Raw genomic sequence first — 22090 nt, 5'->3', positions numbered from 1 at the left:
ATTTGGGAAAGGGCTATGCACTCCAAACATCAAAAAATGACTCTGCCAACCAACAGAGTGTGACTGTCCACAGAGTAGCATTCTTTCTTCCAAACTAGCAGTGTGGCGGGGCGTCTGCCCTACACAGGGAGAAGAAGGGGTTAAAAGCAGCACCAGGGAGGCTGCACAGAGCCCACTAATCAGGAAAGGGCTTATTGAGCCCACCAAAAGGGGGAAGGCTTGCTGGACCAGCCAAACAGGGCCAGCCAGGGCCATATATAAAGGGCTGCTCAGCAAAGCAGAGGGGAGTCTCTCCTTAGAAGACAAGAGAGGAGAACTGGTTGCCTGAAGAAGAGGGGGCAGGGTGAGGGGCAGGGTGAGGGTGAGCTGCTGGCTGGCTGGCTGGCTGACCGACCGACCGACCGACCGACCGACCGACCACTGCCAGGCTGGGGCCTTGCTATTAAGGTCTGAGAGGGTGCTGGGGCTGCCGGGGAAGTGACTCAGGGAAACTAGACAGCAGCTTGGAGGAGGGCAGTAGGTGGCTGTTGGCTATAGGTGGCCTGGGTCAGGACCCAGAGTAGTGGGTGGGCCTGGGTCCTCCACCCCCTTGCACCCCATTTGCCAATGAGGAGAGTGGCTGGTATCCAGACTGCACTTTACCCCTGAAGTGAAGGGCTGGACCTTGAACTGCAGTTGGATGCTGAGGCAAGTGGTGGGACTAAGGACTGCTGGTCCCCTAGAATGGAGAGATACTGGAGTGGGAGCACAGCTGGAGGACAGTGCCCAGAAGAGAATGCTGCAGTCCGGGGAGTGACATGCGTCCAAACAGTGGAGACAGCAGTAACATCAGGTGTGACGCCATTAGCTGAAGGTGGACTGGAAGAGCTGAGAGCTAATTTTCAGGATGGCCAGCAGGAGGTGCTGTGGTGGTGAGTTCTGCTTGTTACAAGCAGAAAATAAACCAGCTTTGGCAGTTACACTGAAGCATTGACTAATCCCCTTTTCAAATTATTGTTATACACACACCTTATACTGAAACGTCTTTTTCAGTTGAAAGAGCTGTGTGACCAGCTTCAAAGCTGTAACAATTGAAGCTTCTACTAGGTTGGATTAATGCAAGTGAGTTTTTTCTCCATTTTATAGCCTTCCCTCCCCCTCCTGCACCCTTCCTCATGCACTTTTTTGAAAGAGGTGGGTTTTTTGCCTCTGAATACTATTGGGCAAAGGGAGGACATCCTTGTATCTGTGGGAGTGTTTGAAAGTATTCTCATTATTTTTATGCTACATAGACTCTTATTTTCTACAACATTTGTTTTTAGTCTAGCAACATGCCTAACAAGCTAAAATGGTCTGCAGACCATCAGAATTGCTATTTGCTGAACTTTCTTTATTTCAAGTCAGGTATCTGGTCATGTGACCAGACTCAGCCAACCTGAAGAATATCACTGTGTAAAAAGACTATCGACCCACTAAAAGAACAATATGGAAAAGGTATTTGTGTGGCATCACCCTGTCTCCTTCAGAAAGATGATCTTAGGAAATCCAAAGGTGCAATAAATCTTCTATATCATAGTTATGCCTGTGACAAGACACAGTGGACATGGGCCTGATCTAAAGCCCATTGAAGTCAAAGGAAAGACCATATTCTGTTCTCACAGACGAAGGCTTGAAAAGGAACAGCTCAACAAGATCTTCAGGCCCTGAAAAATGGATTGAGAGATTCTCTCCTAATCTGCTGTGAAATACTGTTTATCATGCAAATCTTTGGCATCCCAATCAAATTATTGACATTTCAGCTGCTCATTGTGTCTGTAGCATTTTATTTTGTTCAAAGTGAATTTTGTAATGGTTTATTACACCACTGTGGGTTTGGCTCCGGCGGCTACAGTTTCAAGCTTAACAGAGTGAAAGTCACCACTGCTACTTGCTTCAGAGTTAGTCTCTAGGAACATCAAGAACAAAGATAGTGACCACACATACATTCACAAGTACAAGGTCTAGACTGTTTTACAAGTTTTATTAAAGTTACAGTTGAAGTTATGATTACCCAAGCATATAGAAATTCTATATAGACCTATGCACAAGTTACAAATATAGTTATACTCACATCCTTAACAATAGCATTAGGGTCTGATGGGTCTCTCATGGCTTGATCATCAGTAGAGGGATGGTTCCTGCTGGAGTCTCCCATAGGGAGCTCAATTTTCCTGTTCTGGGCATCCCCTTTTTATAATGTATTTCTGTCTATACCTACATTCCGCGCATGTCCATAAAAGTGTCAACCCTCTCTTCTCTTACTGGTCTGTGTCCCCTGGAAACTCAAGGGACCCCAATTTTCTATAGGCTGTGTAAGTTCCCTTTATTCTCATTGGCATTGACTGTGTATCCTGTGGTTCAGACACACGTTGGAGACAGATGCGACTTTACAGTATCTTTATGATGTAATTATCTTCTGGGTAATTTTTTGCAATCTTACCAGTTGGTACCTCTTTTCCTATAATCTTAGGGCATCAGGTTATTTTCTGGTCACTTATGTCATCATTTCTTGTCTCCAAGGCCTAAAATAGCTAAGCTAAAGTCTTGCAGGCCTCAACCTATAGATTCCTGCGTTTCAGCTTGTCTTACCCAGGTCTAATACTTTGATCAGTATTTAGAGGAACCATCTTATACTTCTGAAATTCTACAAATTCATTCTCATTAACATACAATGAAGATATATGATATAACATATTGATTGATCATAACGTCAAACAATAAATGGATAATAAACTAAAATAATTGGCTACATGTCTTAAATTATAATTAGTAATACTTCACACCTCTAGATTGCCTTTTATATAAGGATTTAAAGTGCTTTATAAACATTAAGCCTGACGCTGCCTGTGTGGCATAGGTAAGTTATATAGGTATTGCTTTCGAGGTAATGTTTTACCCTAGCTTATCTTCAGCACTTATTTTGTTGTCAAGGTGATCTCATTATGTAAAAATTTCAGCAGAAAACCCTTTAGGTGTAATGATTACTGTTTCACCTTCCTACAGAGAGAGGAATGTAGCATTACTTATGATTTCTGCTTAATATGGAAACTATTGGAATCTAAAACTTAACAGACTTAAATACAGTGATTAAAAGCTAAATTTCTCATCAAAAACAGGCCATCAGATCTTCTCTTCGTGTGGTGAAGTTATAAATATTGACTGCATGAAAAGAGGCAATTTTTTTGCCAAACTTGATTTTTTCATTGTTATGTAAAAGGCTTTAAGGACTTATATTTGTTCTTTCTGTCCAGTATTTCTGTCCATACAAAAAAGTGTGATTTTATTGGACATAACATTTATTTTATTGAAAAATCAGTTTATACTTTACTCCTGGAAGAGAACATAATACAAAACTGGCTCACATCAGTGCTTTCACCATACATACTGTTATCACTAACTTTAACTTGCTCATAAAACACAGAGGTTTGAAAGTAGATTTCAAATAAATTGTTTAGCGCTATCAGCAAATTGTTCTACCAACAGGTGTAATGTTGTACATGGGTATTCATAGAATTCTGTATGACGGCAGATTGAAAAGTTGGGAACTGTTTTGTTCAGAAAGGAAACAAATGAGAAACGGACATGATAGAGGTAAATTAAATAATGAATTATATAGAGAAGGTAAATCAAGAGTTCCTATTTTTCCCGTCTCAGAATACAAGAACAAGGAGGCACTCAATGAAACTGAAAGGCAATATATTTAAAATTGTTAAAAGGGAATACTTTTTAACATAGTACATTGTTAACCTGTGGAACTCATTGCTACAAAGATAGCACCAAGGTCTGGAGCTTAGTAGGATTCAACATTCATAGGGGAATGAGAGCATCCATAGTTAAATATAATAATGTGATAGGGTAATTTAAAAAAAATGAATAGGGGACATAAACCCTCATGCTTCAGGCCATATTACAGCCACTACCTGACAGGGTTAGAAGGAAACCTCCTCTTTGAGCCGGTTAGTCTTTAATTTTCCATTAGATGGTTTAATTCACCTTCCTCTGAAGTGTCAAACTGGCCAGTTTCATGGCCAGTGGACTAGATGGGCCATCAGGAATAGTGGACTGGACGGACCACTGGTCAGATCCATTGAGTCAATTCCTATGTGCCTACCATAAAAATGGTTCTTTCTGGCTTCTCCTTATCGCATCACCTGTCACCTCTCCCAGACAAAAGTACAGACTCTGATCTCAGTTACATCCATATAAATCTTGAGTAACTTCATTGCGGTCAAATACTAGGATGCAACTGTATGAATGCACACATGCATAATTTTCTAGCCCTGATATTATTGACTACAAAATCAATGCTGCTTTGGGAAGACTAAAAAAACTAAAGGAAATATCAAATCAAATAAAGATTCTGGAATACAGAAATCTAATAAGGGTATTCTAATGCATGTAAGACAGGTATGTCTTGTTTTACACTGCTGTATTGCAAAGGTCAGAACTGTTAAAGAATCCAACATGCTTTCAAAATAACCCCCAGTAATCTCAGAATAGATATCCGCCAGCACCAACCTTGTCATTTCTTGGAGGTTCTTTTGTTGTCTGTCTTCTCTCTCAGAGAGCCAGTTAAATTTAAACACTGATCACATCTCTGGATGGCAACTCTCACTTTACACAGAAGTAAAAGCATTTTTCTGTAAATGAAGTTTCAGGCACTGTACATATCCATTTGTTTTGTATCTGCAGTTGACTTTTTCCTCTCTATTTTCTTTTTTAAATGAAAATCAGAAGCTTTCAGAGGGGAGGAAGGGCCCATCCATCAGTTGGCAGCTCTAAGGTTAACAGACTCGTGTTCTTTCAATAGGGAAGCTACAACAACTGCCTGTCTTTACTGCAGGGATTGCTTGGAAGCTTATCCATGGAGGGAATGTGCCTGGGCTTTTCTGCAGGGAATTACCTAGTCTGATCCTTCTGTAGGAGAAGGAAGCTCTGGTAAATCTGCTGCTATGGTCTGCATTTATCTGTCTTTCTACCTGTCTCACACCCATCATAGTATTTGAGTGCAAGGGATCAACATTTTGACTTCCTTTATTTGAATCCCCAGATTCCTAGGCTCTTTGCTCTTTACCTGACCTTGGCTCTCCTGACCTGTTATATGCTCTCCGCAGCATGGGACACAACCCATTCATTTCCCCTGGATCAAAAAGAAATACTTTTGTAAAACTCCCTATTGAGCGTATCGTTGTTGTTCAAAAGCTACAGACTGTTTGTGTATGATTTTTGTCTTGGCTAACACATCGTCATTATGTTCCATAACATCTGGTGGCGTCAGCCGTGTCATGCTGACACAAATCGGCTTGTGTTGACAACCCAGAATTTTTGGAAGGCAATAGCAAATAGTTGGATTGCACTTCTCTTTAGAGAGCCACATTTTTCATGAACAGCTTGTGATGTCATTACATAAATCAGCCTGTTAGTGAATTCTCAGCAAGAACATTCAATTTACAGCCACAGAGTGTACTTTAGACCTTTCAGCCATGTTTTGAGTGCCTGTGATGCACGCATTTAGCAAAAGAACTAGAACGCTCTAGGCCCGCTTCTGCCACACTTTCACGTAGAGTATGTCATCACTAGATTTTTTTATACCTGCAGTTAACTGACTGCCAGTTAACTCAAGGTAATTAACATGTTTGTAAAAGCTAGTGTGGACACCACCCACGTGTTTGGTCTACAACACTAAAAACTCTTTGTTCTTTACCCTATGATCCCTAGCATTAAAAAAAAACAAACGTTTGTAGCCTGGATGAAATGTGTGGAGTATGTCCATACTAGCTGTTACAAATGTGTAACTACCTTGAGTTAATTTGCAATCAGCTAGTGAAGACTTACCTTCAGTAGCACCATACTTCTCAAGTAGTTTCACTGAATTCTAGAAAGCTACCTGAAGAGTAAAGCCCTTCTGAGAATTAGGCTCTTTGAAGTGTATTCAGCCTTCTGTTTCCACCAGAAATGTATATGTTCTCTAACACATTTTTGTGGTCAGTTAGAAATTGGAGTACTTCATACCTTGTCTCCAACTGCATTGTGAAATAAAATAGAAACTGTAGATGCAAGAGTCTAATAGAATTGCAGGGAAATTAACATTTTCTATCCACTCCACAAGGTGTTGAGACTGTTCATTAAAGTTTGTAACCTGTTTTGATGCCCTTAGATAAACTTGCAATATATACATGCAAATTTAATATTTTTGCTCTCAGAGTGTATATACATATACACCTACTCAAAGCAAAATGTAGTAGTAGTGTGCTAATAAAATGTCTGTCGTGTGTATTTGTGCCTCTATATATGTGATGATAGAGATGCATGCTCCACCCTCACACTATTTTCTGATTGACACATTGATAGCTACTATAAACCATTTTGATTTCATTTTATTTAATATAGCATCCCAAACTCAATGTTGGATTTGACCATCTCACCCAGTAAAATCCAAACCCCTTTGGTTCTGATAGCAGCCACTTTGAATTTAATGTGGTTCAGGAAGAAAGCCCGAGTGTCTAGGAAATCCTGATTTTTTTTAAAACAAACTCTTATTTTCACCTATTTTCTGCTGATTCTGACTTAGGGCGGTGTAGTGTGCTGTGGGAGGAGGGATAGGCATAAGGACAGGAGATGCTTGTTGGGGATGGGAGGGAAAGGGCTGCAGTGAATAGTGCAGTGGAGACTGTGGGTAGTACTGTGACCTATGTGCAGCTGGGCAAGGGTTACATATGTTGCAGTATGGGCCACACCAGCTCCCAGAACAGTCTAGATTTGGGAGGATGCAAAAGTGGATTAAAATCAGTTTAGCCTCCCCGCTCTGGACTACTTCTGTCCTGTGCATGTATAGGAGGGTCAAACACTTAATTGCTTCTGTAGGCCAACCCCATTAAACCCACCAGGGGTTCCTTACGTTCCTCCATCTCCCCCACCCACAAGCTTCCTGTATGCTACCCTCCCTTCCCCTCTATTTCAGGGACTCCCTGCAACCCACACCTCATCCCCTTCCTCATGCCTGGGGCTTTGTGTCCCACATTCCCCCTTCCCCTATACCCTTCTCTGCCCTCTTCCCCTGATGCCAGGGGTTCTGTGTGTGCTGCCATTGCCCCCTTCTCCTTGTGTCCCCCCCGTTCACCCCTTCCAGGATCTCTCATTCTCCTTCCCACCCCCCATGTCAGAGGCTCCTTGTGCCTTCTCATTCCCTCTTTTCTGCCCTAGCAGGAGCTCTGTGTGCCCTCCCAGCCCTGCCTCCACCACATGCCAGTGGCTGTGACCCTCCTCACTCCCCACAACCCCCTATTCTTCCCCCTCAGGGCAGAGGTTCCATGTGCCTTCATTTCCCTCTTCCTACCACCTTTCTTATTTTCTTTTAGTCTGGGAGATAAGTCATTCAGGGTGTCAACTTTTAAACTATACTGGGAAAATGAGCAGAGGTGAGATGTGGGGTACTGTTATGCTGGGAGGTGTTAATGAGATCCTTGGGTCTTTGATCTATAGACAGTTACTCAGGTTGGTTGAACTTGTTGGGCCTGTTTACCAGTTGTCAGGGGCATCATGTGTCCCCCATTCTCCCTTTCTGTGCACTGCATGATACAGTGGTTCAGTGGGGGGAAAAGTGTATAATCATATAATTAAAGACTGTAGCACAGAGCATACACACAAGGGGGTCAAATTAAGTTTGCACAAGCAACTTTACTTATGGCATTTCCTAATTTTTTGAGTGCTTGACTTTGTAACCTGAATAATTTTCTGTTAATATCTGTGTGTGTGTGTGTATAGTTTTATAATAAAACTGGCTTGTCTCCAAATCATGTCAGTTTCACACTGCCTGCTGTCACCATATTCAAAGTGGAAGCAGCTGGTATGCTAAAATGAGCTATGGACTTTGGAATCCTTCAAGGTTAGGGACTGAGTGGGTAGAGTGAGAAATTTACACAGAATGGAATCTTTGTTGGCCTGTTGGATTCCTCCCACCATTTCTCCACTGTATTGTATAGAGCAAAATACAAAAAAAAACCACTCTGGGGTATGCTGCTATTCTGACAAGTGACTCTAAAAATGCCATAGTGGGGTTTTGTGGTTAATGTGTCTCTGATGTCTCTATCAAATGTGCCCAGTTCACAAGTAAAAAGATGCTTTCTCCCCCCCCCCCCCCCCGCCACCCCTTCATGACTGCCAGCTGCAAACACAGCATGGGATCTGAGAGTCAAGCTGAGCTCTGCTTTGTCACATATCACTAATAACTAAGTTCTGACTGCAGAATCTTTTAAAACTATTCTGTTAATGCTAGAGCCAGAATAAAATCTAGCTTCCTCTTCCATTTCTGGGTGGGCTCTGCATTGCTAACTGGAGTTTAAAAAAAAAAAAAAGCAAATGTATGCTAGTTATTTAAATGAGCAAATCTATGTTTAAATACACACAGGGACCAGGCCTTTTGAATAGGAAAGTGTGGTTTTTACTTACACTTCAGAGCAGAACCACATTTTAAGGTACTTCTTTAGTGATCTTAGGGACTACTTCCTGATTATGCAGACTTAAACAGCAAATAGCTCATGTATCACACTTTGAGACCCTGCAGTACTACTGGTACAGCAAATATAACACATGCCTTCTGATACAAGCAGAATAAACAAAGCTACCTCCAAATAAAGAAAACATGGCAGGACTGCAGAATGACTTGTGATTTCTCTATTTCTCTCCTATTTCTCTCAGAAATCAGTCACTTTGCCTGGTCTAACCTCCATCCATCTGAAGAGTACTCAACTAATGAACCAGACATTCCCCACATAATAAACAATGGAAATAAAGTTCCCTATCACACATTAGACTGGACAGAGCACTAGAGAATATACTGCAGAGAACAATCCTGTACTTAAACACCTGAGGACCGATTATATGGCCTACTGAATGGCAGAATTTAGAGATGGAAGAGATCTATTAGATTATCCAGTCCACTCCCACGTGCCAGTGTTCTGTCCATTCTAGTTTAAAAGCCTCAGGCATTGATTCGTTCAGTGATTCCCTTGGGAGATTATTCCATAGCCTAATACATCTAACCTAATAGCTGTATCAGTTATAGGAATCCTCTATTGCTGCTTTGATTCCATGGCATTTCAGCATTTTCTTATCTGGACTCAAGCTGTAAAATTTGGATCTGGATTTCAAACACTCCACCCCCAAATCTGAAGTTCTTTAGTATCTTGACTTGGGATTTTGGCTCAGCGCATTATAAAGGTAGGGATAATTTGGATCTTGATTTGAATATTGGCAATGGTGTCGGACCCTGAGTTTTAGTTTGGGCCTATTTTTCCTGACATTATATACAGGTCACAGAGTTTCTTCAAGTGATTGCACATATCCTTTCCAGTGTAGGTGTGTGCATGTCCCAAGCACAGTCCCAGGAAAATTTTCCCTGATGGTATCCATCATGTTGGCTCTGGCACCCTCTGGTCCTGCATGTGCATAGCACCAGTATAAAGAGGCTGGCTAACCCCACGGCCCCTCAGTTCCTACTTTCCAACCATGATAGTCACTGAAGCTGTTCTCCTTGCTCTTGCTTTCTCCATGGACTTTGTTTCTCTGTTATATGTATATAATTCCCAATATAGTGGTTGTACATAGTTGGTTAAGTCTTAGCAGTTAGTTTCTCCATTATTAGTGGAGTTTCAACCGTTCCCAGTACTGAGGATGTTCTTTGAGTAAGGAGAAACTATACTTTTCTGACAGTACACTGAACCTAGCTCACATATGTGCCCTGGTCTATGTAGTCAGAATCATAACTCCTTCCTGTGAATAAAATGAATTTGCTCCCAGGAAAAAATAGAGATCACGTGGTTAGCTCCCAAAACAGCTTGTGATTTAGTGTTGACTTGTGAAAAGTTGTTTACTCATATGTGATCAGAGCACTGTCACTTTTCCCATTGCAAAGACCCTAGTATTTCTTGCTCTTCCAACTGGTTCAGGAGGGCTTTGTTCCCTTCTTTCTACCAGCCCGTTGCTACTGGATCTCATGGCTCTCTTAACCCTCCATTCAGTAGCTGTCATTTTCTGTACCATAGCCATCAGCAAAGGCTTGGCCTACACTTAAAAGTTTTGCTGGCATACCTATGTCAGTGAGAGGTGTGATTTTTTTTTTTTTAAAAACCCTTATAGCCATGCTGGTAAAAACCCTACTATAGATGCAGTTGTGGTATAACTGTGCTTACACCAATGTAGCTTATGCAGGTTTCCAGCATAAGCATTTTTATATTGCTGTAACAGCATTCATGCTAGAGAGTTTTGCTGCTTTAACTATATATAAATATATCCATAAAACCTTCCTATTATAGACAAGGCTTAAAACCCAATTTTTCAGAATATTTTTGGTATGATTAAAGGTGCTGTGAAATTCTGATACGAAATTCTGCTATGTTGTGCTGTAGATTCTATATTGTACATGGAATGTGGGAAAGCTCCCTCAAAAGACCATTAATAATTAAAAAAAAAACCCTGTCAAATATGCCACTTCTCAGAAGGCTGTTTCTCCAACCTTCTGTTTTAGTGGCTTAAGTTTTATTAGCAGCTAAATCTGTCTTCATAATGACAGAACTGCTTAAAGTTGATATTTCACATGCACATTTCAGGTCCCAGACACTCAGCAACTGCTGAACACCCAGAATAAATGATCCACAAATACACATCTTTGAGGCTGTATCTGTGGGATTCTAGACCATCTGTTGCTTAAAGGAAGCCAGTAGCCTGTTCTCTTCATGTTTCTCCCTTTCAAGAGCTACAAGGCTCTGAACTTCCTCTTCCCACTTCCCCTTTTAACTTTAAATCACTTGACAAGTTAATGGGCACCTCCTCATTGCCTGGAGCTATGGTGCTTTTAATGAAGTCCAAACAAATTAACTATTAAACAAGTTATGAATCAGCTCAGTGTGAATTGACTTGAATAAGCTAAGGATCAAAGCAAGTGGCTGTAAAATGAATCCTGAAGAGCTAATAATGTAATAACTTTTAAAGGCTTAAATGAGAGAATGAATTAAACAGGAGGGTGGGTGGGGGATGTTGTGTTGAATTCTGCTTATTTAAAAAAAACCCACATACTGTGGATATGTTGTGGTTGTGTTTTGACAGAAGAAAGCTGGTAATGAGAAGGATAGTACTGCATTCTATTTCTAATGCAGTTTATTCCAAAAGTGACAGTGTACAAATGGCCAAGCCTGGCAGATCTGTTCCCTGTGCATACTAAGTCATATCTGCTTCATTCATTGACAGAAATAACTTTTTTACTGCTTTATAGTCTCATATGCCCTAATGAGCCAGCGCCACCTTGGGAGACTGAGCTGGAGTCTTCTTTCTTGAGCATCAGCATTATACTAAGTTCAAATCTGATTCACCTGTGCAAACCCATGGACGGCAATGTGTTTACCCAGCTGTGAATGAGCGCTTAATTTGGCCTGCAGGATCTTTACTACTGCTGCTAATATGTGAGAGAGTTGAGTTGGGTTCTTTCTGATACCTTACAGAGTTAGAAAACAGCATTTTTATTTTTTTCTGAGCATGTTTGGTAACACAAGATACAATCAACATGCAAAAAAAGCCTGTTATGACATTTTTAGCCACTTTTCAGTCAAGAACCACTGTGACAGGTTCCCTCACCTTGAACTGGGGTACCACTGAGCTCTCTGACCCACCAGCCTGGGTTCCCTTTCACACTGTGCTGCTGTGACAAGCTGCAAAGGCCTCCAGCCTGCACTTTCATGAGCATTCATACAGGTAGGGACACACCCATCTGCAGTTACACACAGGATCTCGAACCACCAGCTTCTCAGGTTGGACCCTACAGCAGAACCAGCCTGTCCTGGGCAAATCTGGTCAGTATATGGGTTTAATACACGGTCCACCTCTCTCTCAATCTAAAGAAAACAATGCACACTTGTGGTAACGAAACTGAGATTTTCCCCAAGCACTCCAGTCAAAGCTTACTAGTTTAGATAAAGCAAAAAGCTTATTAACTAGAAAAGGTAGATTTCAAATGATAGCAAACAGATCAAAGCAGATTATGTAGCAAATAAAGAAAAATGTAACCTAAGCGTAATATACGCGATAGGTAGGGTGCGAATCTGCTATTCATATCCAAACTGATGGTACAGGCAGACTTGTAGATTTTTAAGGCACAAGCTACACTTGTTTTGCAGCTTCGAATCCCCAGATGTTTCATACACAGGCTAGAAATCCCTTTAGCCTGTGTCCAACACTTCACCCAGGTCAGTCTTTGTTCTTCAGATCGTTCTAGGAGTTGTCTTGTGTGGGGACTGAAGAACCACAGATGTCACTCCATGCCTTATATAGCATTAGCATATGGCAGGAACCCTTTGTTTCAAAACTTGGTTCCTACACCAGTTTGTGTAAAAATACTGACATCCCAAGATGGAGTCAGAATCATGTGGCCTGGTCACATGTCCTTGTAGAATCATAGCAGCCATTACTCACAGGCTGTCTGGAGTGTTCTCAGGAAGGCTCCCCAGGTGGGAGATAAGCTTCTCCTAAGGCCTACTGTTTTTCCAAATGGTGAACGGGCCCTTCCCAATGAGCTGTCTAGACTGAAAGCATCTTGTCTAGTGGGGGTTACACTGATGTAACTACATCTGAAGTACAGATACACAGTATCTATAACTTCAGGCACAAGAAGCATAATTGTATACAAATAGGATATTCATATTCAGCAAATCATAACTTTTCCAATGACACCTCACATGACTTATCTTGCATAAAATACATCATAATTATGATTAATCCTATCATAATATCACTGAGGAATATGGGGTGCAGTGTCATAACCAGACTTAAGGTTAACTCAAAACCTGTAATGACTTTCCATCCTGACTTTGGGCCTCCATCTTTTCTCTTGTCTTGGCTCCTACTAGTGTTCTCAAGCAGCTTGTGTTATTAAACACTTTGTGTCCTCCTTATTAATGCAGGAAGAGATTATATTTAACACTTGATTATTTTATTGTAAACATTACATAACTGTAAAACAGTAGCAACCAGAGACTGGTGTTGGTTGTATCCTCTGGGCTCTCTTCTGTCCTAAGCTCTGTCTTCCAAAATGGAGGCATGGCCTTGGTCTCTGCAGCAACACCTCACATATGTACATAACGATAAGTCTTGCCAATCCCAAGCATTCAAAAATCATGAGATTTTTAAAATAAGTTTGGTACTCTTTTTATTTGTCGTCTTGTTTATAAACCCCTAAATGCATGTTTCCCAGATTTTTTTCCACAGCCACGAGGGCTAGAAACACTTTTTTAAAATGAAAATGAGATTCTCACAACTCCAGCATCTGGGGCCTTAAGAAAAATATCCGATATCCCAAAATCAGAGATCACAGCTTGTGATAAAATTGTGGGAGTTGGCAATACAGCAACAGCATCTGCTCAACACAGGTATTGCATGTACTAACTCCTGCTTCTTTCAATTGCCTGAAGCTACAACAGCTTCCTTCTGCAGACATGGACTGCCCTGCTTATTAGTGCTGCAAAATTAGAAGACATAAAATGGACCTGGAGGTTTGTGTGTGTCTGTGAATCACTGGATCAGTTCAGTAGATGCACTGTGTAATTCAGGATGAGAACACCAGTTTGCATAAGCTCAAAAGACTTTGTCCCAAATTTAATTCAAACTTGAACGGTTTTTAAGCTTGAAAAAGTTGTTAGCTTTTTGTCCCTGTAATGGGGTGGCACCTGCCTCTCGTGTGCCCTTTTTCCTGGCCAACCGTGCCTGCAAACAGTTCTTTTCATGCAGCAGGGGGTGCACCTATCTCTCACAGAAGGTCCCCTTTCTCTCGATTAGGTGTGAACCTGCTTTTATTTTTTTGGTCTTACATCAGGGTGGCACTTGCCTCTTATAAGCACCCCAGCCCGCTGGTTCTCTTAGCTGGTCTTTGGCCCCTCAGCCCTCCAGCCAAGCCATACACGCTGTCCCCCCTTCCAGGGTATCCAGCCCACATTCTTTCTCAGCCCTGGTATGGGCCCATAGCTCTCAGGCTTTTTCCCCAAGTCACTGCCTTCTTCAACCACCCAGCTGGGGCTCATCTCAGTACCCTCCACTGGTGTCCTTTTCAGCAGCCCTCCCTTGGCTCAGTCTGCAACCATACCAGCAGGGCCCATCTCAGTACCCTTGCCTGGTCTGGCCAGGTCCTAGGCTTAGTCCCCTGAGCTCACCCCGCCCACATTGACCACTTCATGGTCCTGCTACTATTCTATGTATCCAGCCAGCCAGGCATCTGGTCTTTAGTAGCCTTCCCTGGGCTCAGTTCTGCCTGGTGAGCTCTCTGTAGTGAGATGTCTATGTCCTGTTGCTCATCTGGCCAGCTAGGCACCCAGTCCTCCCTCATCAAGCTCCATACAGCAACTGAACTTGTATGCTCTGCTGCTTGTCTCCTAGAGGGCCCTTCTGATCTGGAGGGATTATGTCACAAGGGCAAGCCAAACAGGAGAGCTTGCATTGCTGAAGCCTATACTGCAACTGTTCTGTGGCTAAATGTTGCCTAAATACCATGTGAAGAGTGCATTAGAAATTGGATTGATAGATTCGATCAGATAATTGGAAGTTTCTCAATTTGGTAACCATTACCTGTACCGTATTCACTAAAGAAATTAAAAGACATTTTAGTTATAAAAAGATTGAAAATAGGCCCAGAAAGAAAATTAGTGGAAGGAGCTCATTAGGTCTCAGTGGATCACTTTGCACCAGCATGCTGATCCTGAGCTGATGTTCGACTGGGAATCTGGGTAGGTTTAGAGCTGCTTGGTTGGGGATGAGCAGTTCTCTGGTGTTCTAGTCCCCGATGGGAAGGAAAGGGGAGCCTTCACAAAAGCACATTTCACACAAACTGCAGCCCGCAGCACTTCAGGAGGGAGTGAATGACAGCTGAACATTCCATGCCCATGTTGAGTAGCATATTTTCTAATTACCACCTTGCTCCTCCCACCTCTCCACAATACTATCTCTTGGATTCTGTCCCTTTGAGTTTTGCATTTCTGTCTCTCTCAGTTAGGTCACGGTTCAGTGCAGGTTGTCACTTTGGGTTACATTTGATTGCGCTGTCTGGAATGGGATCCAACATAATGTAACATGACATGGTTATAATGGAATTTAACCTGTCAGAATTCTTCCAGCAAACCTTTCACATTGTGTCATCTGCCTACTATGGAGTTGGGTGGTGAGTGCCTGATGTGAAAGTCTACTGCATCAAGGAGGAATAGAATAGAGAACAAGATGCCCCTTGCTGAATCCATTCTCTTCTGAATGCTTGGGCACATTGCTTCTAGCTTCACTGTCACTTTATGAGGGGGCAGACGCTCTTTCACACATTCAAACCCATACACTGCAATTTTACTTTATATGAAACAAGAATGTCAGTTTTCTTCTTTTAAAAAATTCATTAATATTATAGTGCCTTTCATGCAAGGATCTCAAGGTGATTTACAAACATTAATTAAGCCCCTCAGCTGCCCCATGAAGCAAGCATTTTTATCTTCACTTTACAGGTAAATGAACTAGAGTACAGGGAGACTATGGCCTACATTATCAAAGTGCACATTCATTGTGGGGTTTCTCACTTTTTGGGTGCTCAATCTAATAAACTAGAGCTGGATTTTCAAAGATACTGAGCACCCACAATTCCAATTCACTTGAGGGGGAACTGCAGGTGTGCAGTGTCTCTGAAAATCAGATCCTCAGTGTCTAAAAGTTGCTCATCAGAAACAGAAGAACCCATGATTACTGGACCAATATTTTCAAAAGTACCCAAGCAACTTGCTCAAGGCCACACACTGAAGCAGAGCCAACCATGGAACCCAGGAGTCCTGGCTCTAATCTTGTGCAGTTATAGCTGGACCATGTTTCCACAGTTGATGTGGTCAGATATGCTGTGCAAGTTTTCCCTGCACAGGTGGAAATGCATCTTAATTCTGACTTTCTGATCCTTTTTTACTGGAGCTTTATGCCTTTCCTAAGCAAAGACCGGGTGGGTTGGTGGTTTGTGTGATGTAGACAGACCAGTATGAAATCAGCAAGGGTCTGATTGTCCTCTCACAGTAGTTTTACAGCTCTAACAGAGATGATTCACACCACTGTGAGAGACGAATCAGGCCCTATATTCATATATAGAAGGCAAAATTGTGGCCTGTTATGCAGAAAGTCAGATTAGATTATTATAATGGTCCCTTCTAGCTGTAAAAATCTATTAATTTAGCTGGAACCTAAGATGGATCTGAATCCACGTTTTCAGGGATGGAAAGCCTAAGGCTTGGGCTACACTAGCAACTTATGTTGGTATTGTGACATTACACTCCATATTCCTTATGGAAATATGCTTATGGTATGGATATGGCATAACAGATATACTTTATGCAAGATGGCTCGTGTAAGATATCATTGGAAAGGTTGTGATTTACTGAATGTGACTATCTAATTTGTATGCCTGTATCATTTCTGTATCTGAAGTTAGAAATATTGACCATGTATCTGTATTTCAAATGTGTTACTTTGGGTGACACCCACAACTAGCCCTTCAGGTACAACAATGAAAAAGCTAGACAGGGCTGATGGTCCATCAGCAAAGACAATGGACTGTGAAAGAGCTTAGTCTTCCTGTGGACACTCCAGACAGCCTGCGAGTAATAGCTGCTGAGACATGTGACTGAGCCACCTGGTACTGGACCCGCCCCCTTCCCCCATTGGAATGCCAGTGTTTTTCCACTGGAAGACAAAGGGTTCCCGCTATACACAAAAGCTATATGAGGCAGGGTAGTGACATCATCTTGTGTCTCCTCTGCCTCCCCACCCAAAGAGACATTGAAAAACACCTGGAATGAAGAACTGAATTGAGGGGAGAAGACTTGAACCCAGGCTGGAAGAGCATCTTGCTTGTTAGTAATAATACCAGAAGTTTCAAGCTGCAGGCCGCCTTTAAGACTCTCTGTAATCTGCCTGTGACAATATTTAGGGTGAGAAATTACTATTTGTAGCCAATTTCTTTAGTGAATCAAGCTTAGTTTGCGTGTTTTGTTTTATTTGCTTAATAATCTGCTTTGTTCCGTTTGCTATCCCTTATATTCATTTAATCTGCCTTTTATAATTAATAAATTTGTTTTGTTTATTGCTAAACCCAGTTTGTGCAATTTCTAAATGGGAGGGGGAAGAAGTTATGCATCTCTCTCTTCACATTGAGGAAGAGGGCGAATTTTTATGCATTTGCACCGTGTAGATTTTGGTATACAGCGCAAGACAGTATACGGATTTACCTCCCAAAAGGGATGTGCATGTGAGTGCTGGGTGAGTCCTCTCACACAGAACTGACTTCAGTCTGTGTCTGCAGTGGGGTGTGGCCCTACATATGTGCATGCATGTGCTGCCAAGTGGCCGGAGAGCCTAATTCAGCAAAACAGAGAGAGGGAATCCAGACTGTTGGAGCAGGAGAGGCTCAGTGAAACCCCAGTACATCAGGTGGCATCCCAGACGGGGATCCAACCCGTCACAAGTATAACTACATTACTCAGGGGTGGGGAAAATCCACACCCCTGAGTGACGCTCTTACACTGGCCTAACTTCTGGTGTAGACAGCTCTATGTTGACGGGTGGGCTTCTTCCGTTGACATAGCTACTGCCTCTCGGGGAAGTGGCTTACCTACGCCAAGAGGAGAAACCTTCCTGTCAGCATCTTCACTGAAGTGCTACAGCAGCACCAGTGCAGCTGTGTCATTGCAGCCTTTTAAGTGTACACAAGCCCTAATTCATGAGGCATTTGCACTATCTATCCCATCCACCAGCCCTAGTCAGGCTAGTCTTGCTAGTGGAATTCTGGGCAGCTGGCTAGGGATACTGTCTCCTCGTCAATGAAATTATTTTGCCAATAGAGCAGATGTATGATAGTTTGGATACTTGGGGTCCAGTTATGGCAAAGCAGATAACCCAGATTTAACTCTACACACTATGTGCAAAGCCTGATTCTGCTGTCACTGAAATCTGCGGTAAGACTGGTGCAGGTTTGGGCCCAAAGAGATAAAAGCGGCAGCTCGTGCCCAGTATTTGTAATCAATGACCTCTTTGCTATGCAACAGCTCGACCGACAAAAGAAAGCACATGTTGAGGCAGCACCCTTGCAGCCTGCAGAATGTAATGACACTCCAGTAAAAAAATCGTAGCTTGGTAATGTTTCATTAGCCGGTCAGTCGTAATGAGCATCCTCCTTTGAGAGCTATGCCCTGAAATGCTCTGGCTGCCCTCAAAGAGTTTGGCTAAACAAGCTGCTATAGAGATGAGGGGACCCCGTGTTCTACAGACTGAAAGTAATAGTAAATTTACATTATTGACATTACTGCAGGATTGTGGCAACAAATTAACGAGCAGCAGAAATGCAATTCATGGGCACAGAACCCCTCTTTTGTTCTCTCCACATGATGCCAATCACTGCATAAGTTAATGATACCTTCAGTGAAACACGGTGTTATTAGGAAATCAAGGTTTCGTTTGTGCCATGTGTGTTCCTAAACTACTGTTTTTTCAATGTGACCATAGGGGGATGACTCAAATCACTGTGCTGCCAACACCTCTGTTTCCTATATAATTTGTTGTTGCATTAAGTTATAACAAGTTATTTTAACAAGTACTGAGGCAGCCATATTAAGTATGAGCACTACAGAGCTTTCACTATAGTGTCTTCTAACAAGACACATCTGTTATTTATCTTGTACAGTTTAACATGGGCTTCGTGATAAACTATTCAGATAATGCTGGACTTGCCAACAAATAGGATCTTGTATACTACAGAGATCAGGCCCAGTTCAAGCACTGTGATTTTAACACTTAGAGTTAAGCCAGCTTCCAGCTACTACCTGAATTCCATATCCTACTGGATGCTCTGCACTCCTGAAAAGAAGCTGTTTCCCCTCATTGCCCAAGAGAAAAGGGGAAATGGCTTCTCGCCACTCTGACAAGTCATCCAGATGGGGATCTCACTTTCTCCCAGCTGCAATATTCAACCCTTAACAAAGCAGCTTGGTAAAGCATGCATTGAAAATGGTGCTGTTGACTCGTGTTCTAGTCATGGAATTCTTTTCTCCGATCCATGCTTCAGAACTTCTACTAATGCAGGAAGCATGGGCTGAGTTTGAGAGTGCTTTTTTGAACAGCAAGGGGCAGCCCTCATCCAAGAAATGGGAGATTTGCACAGAATTTAAGAAATCCAAGGATTACCACTCATCCCTACCTCCCGTGTGTGACGTTATTGACATGAACTGGGACCGTATAGATCATTGTTGCAACTAAAGTCCTATAGTGGCACCAAATCTTGTATAAAGGGGGTCAAATAAGGTGTCTAAGGCAAAGTTATTGTTTGCTGGTTATGATTATGCTATCTGTATATGTGTATAATTTTTGTAGTTAAAGTTATGAATATTGGCTCTATGCTGTCTGTATTTCAAATCTGGGCAACACCCCAGAAAAATTGGTGTCAGCTCTGCCTAGCCTGCTTGATTGCCCATTAAGGACCATCAGTTATACAACTGACCCATTGAAAAGGCAGATACACCTTTTGTCTCAGCAAGGTATGCAGGGACATGCCTATGGACAGAACTCTGAGGTTTTTCCATGCCATGGGATGGACAGCTTGTCTTTGGGACAAAGAAAGCAGAGACCACATGGCAAGAGACTATAAAAAGCTGCTGCAGCTCCTCCATCTGGTCTTCAATCCTGCTTCTTACCTCTGGAGGAACCTTGCTACAAACGGAAGTTCTGAACAAAGGACTGATGACCCATCCCAGCTGTGGATGTACTCCAGAGACTTGATTTAAACCTGCAGTTTATTCCATCACTGCTACAAGCCTGAACTAAGAACTTTGCCATTACTGTATGTAATTGATTCCATTTAACCAACTGTAACTGTCATCTATATCTTTTCCTTTTAATGAATAAACCTTTAGACTCTAGATTCTAAAGGATTGGCAAAAGTGTGATTTGTGGGTAAGATCTGATTTGTATATTGACCTGGGTCTGGGGCTTTGTCCTTTTTTGATCGAGAGAACCTTTTTTCTTTTACTGGGGTATTGGTTTTCATAACCATCTTCCCCATTATGAGTGGCACTGGTGGTGATACTGGGAAACTGGAGCGTCTAAGGCAATTGCTTGTGTGACTTGTGGTTAGCCAGTGGGGTAAAACCAAAGTCTTCTCTGTCTGGCTGGTTTGGTTTGCCTTGGCGTGCATAGAAACCCCAGCCTTGGGCTGTAACTTCCCTGCTTTAAGCAATTTGTCCTGAATTAGCACTCTCAGTTGGGTCCCTGTCATAAATATAAAGGGAAGGGTAAACACCTTTAAAATCCCTCCTGGCCAGAGGAAAAATACTTTCACCTGTAAAGGGTTAAGAAGCTAGGATAACCTCGCTGGCACCTGAGCAAAATGACCAATGAGGAGACAAGATACTTTCAAAAGCTGGGGGGAAGGGAAAAACAAAGGGTCTGTCTGTGTGATGCTTTTGCCGGGGACAGAACAGGAATGGAGCCTTAGAATTTAGTAAGTAATCTAGCTAGATATGCGTTAGATTATGATTTCTTTAAATGGCTGAGAAAATAAGCTGTGCTGAATAGAATGGATATTCCTGTCTGTGTGTCTTTTTGTAACTTAAGATTTTGCCTAGAGGGATTCTCTATGTTTTGAATCTAATTACCCTCTAAGGTATTTACCATCCTGATTTTACAGAGGTGATTCTTTTTATTGTTACTTCTATTAAAATTCTTCTTTTCAAGAACTGAATGCTTTTTATATTGTTCTTAAGAGCCATGGGTTTGGGTCTGTGGTCACCTATGCAAATTGGTGAGGATTTTTACCAAACCTTCCCCAGGAAGTGGGGTGCAAGGGTTGGGAGGATTTTGGGGGGAAAGACGTTTCCAAACGGGCTCTTTCCTAATAAAATAAACCCGGATAAAACGTTTAGTGGTGGCAGTGGAAGTCCAAGGGTAAAACAGTTTGTACCTTGGGGAAGTTTTAACCTAAGCTGGTAAAAGTAAACTTAGGAGGTTTTCATGCAGATTCCCACATCTGTACCCTAGAGTTCAGAGTGGGGAAGGAACCTTGACAGTCCCGCCAGACCCAGCATCATTACACCATGTTTCTGTTGTACATATTAGAGTCTTATCCTCATTTCACAGGCACAGGAATACAAAATGAGTCTTTAGGCAGTGAGATTGTCTGACATGAGCACTATGTCCAGTTTTTTTTTTTCAGCAAGGGTCTCACGCCTGAATTGTTGGCCTTGCTGGTCAGTTTGGTAAAATCCAAGAACTGTAAGAATCGTATCAACCAGGTGTTTATGAGCTTCTTTCTAAGGCAAGGTTTTCCAAAAATGTGAAGCCTCAGGAGTACAGAGACATTCCTACAAGTTCTCTCTCCCCTGCAAAGTCTGAGATGGATATAACACAGACTGATTCCTAAAATAACATTGTCAGAATAACATACCTGGACTGGGCCCCCAAGCCAAATATCCCAGAGCTTTGGGCAAGTTTGGATCCGGATCCAGAATAAGAGTCTTGGGCCTATTTCTTTGTTATAGCTTCCTCTCCAGAAATCATCGGGGTGGCTGCAGGATTGGCTAGAAATCAAAGCCCAAAACAACACTTAAGTTTTTACTCACCCTCACCCCCTGAGAAAAGCACAGAAGAATGAAGATGAGGGCTGACCTTTTATTTACCCAGTGATTCCTTTTATTCCATGACCTGCCAGAGACCTGATCCAAGCAGAGAAAACCAGACACCTTTAAGATTCCCCATACACACTTCTTTAAACACAGGAAAAAAACAGCCCTTTCATGTCTGATTTTCCTGGGAGAGGTGGGAAATGGGGAGAGGTGATTTTGTGTTCCTAAATCTGAACTTCATCAGGTAGAGAGAGAAACAGAAGGAAAAGGTTTACTGATTTGGAATATGGACCAAAGTTCAGTGAATCACAGTCCAAAAGACACAGAGAAAGGGAAAGTTAGAAAAGAGAACCCTGTGTTACCTTACAGCCAGGGTCCTCACCACTGACTCTGCAGTTTTATGGTTGTGT

The 22090-nt window shown here is 42.1% G+C and overlaps 1 protein-coding gene across 6 annotated transcripts in view; it reads left to right on the top strand.

Moving 5' to 3' along the window:
• Positions 1-22090, top strand: part of C9H8orf48 (chromosome 9 C8orf48 homolog) — a 230685-nt gene that overhangs the window by 63945 nt on the left and 144650 nt on the right. For 2 of the 6 annotated variants that reach the window (XR_012160959.1, XR_012160956.1), the window contains exon 9: positions 18749-20731. The exons of 2 other annotated variants lie outside the window; for them this stretch is intronic. The gene's annotated coding sequence lies outside the window, so the exon portion shown is untranslated. Of the gene's footprint in view, positions 1-722; positions 741-8715; positions 10350-18748; positions 20732-22090 lie in introns of those variants that run through there. 2 more of the 6 variants (XR_012160958.1, XR_012160957.1) reach the window with 2 other exon arrangements.

The sequence above is a fragment of the Lepidochelys kempii genome, chromosome 9, assembly GCF_965140265.1.
Source record: "Lepidochelys kempii isolate rLepKem1 chromosome 9, rLepKem1.hap2, whole genome shotgun sequence".
NCBI classification, from domain to species: Eukaryota; Metazoa; Chordata; order Testudines; family Cheloniidae; genus Lepidochelys; species Lepidochelys kempii.
Note: the sequence above shows the minus strand (reverse complement) of the source record. Positions and strands in the feature narration are given on the sequence as shown.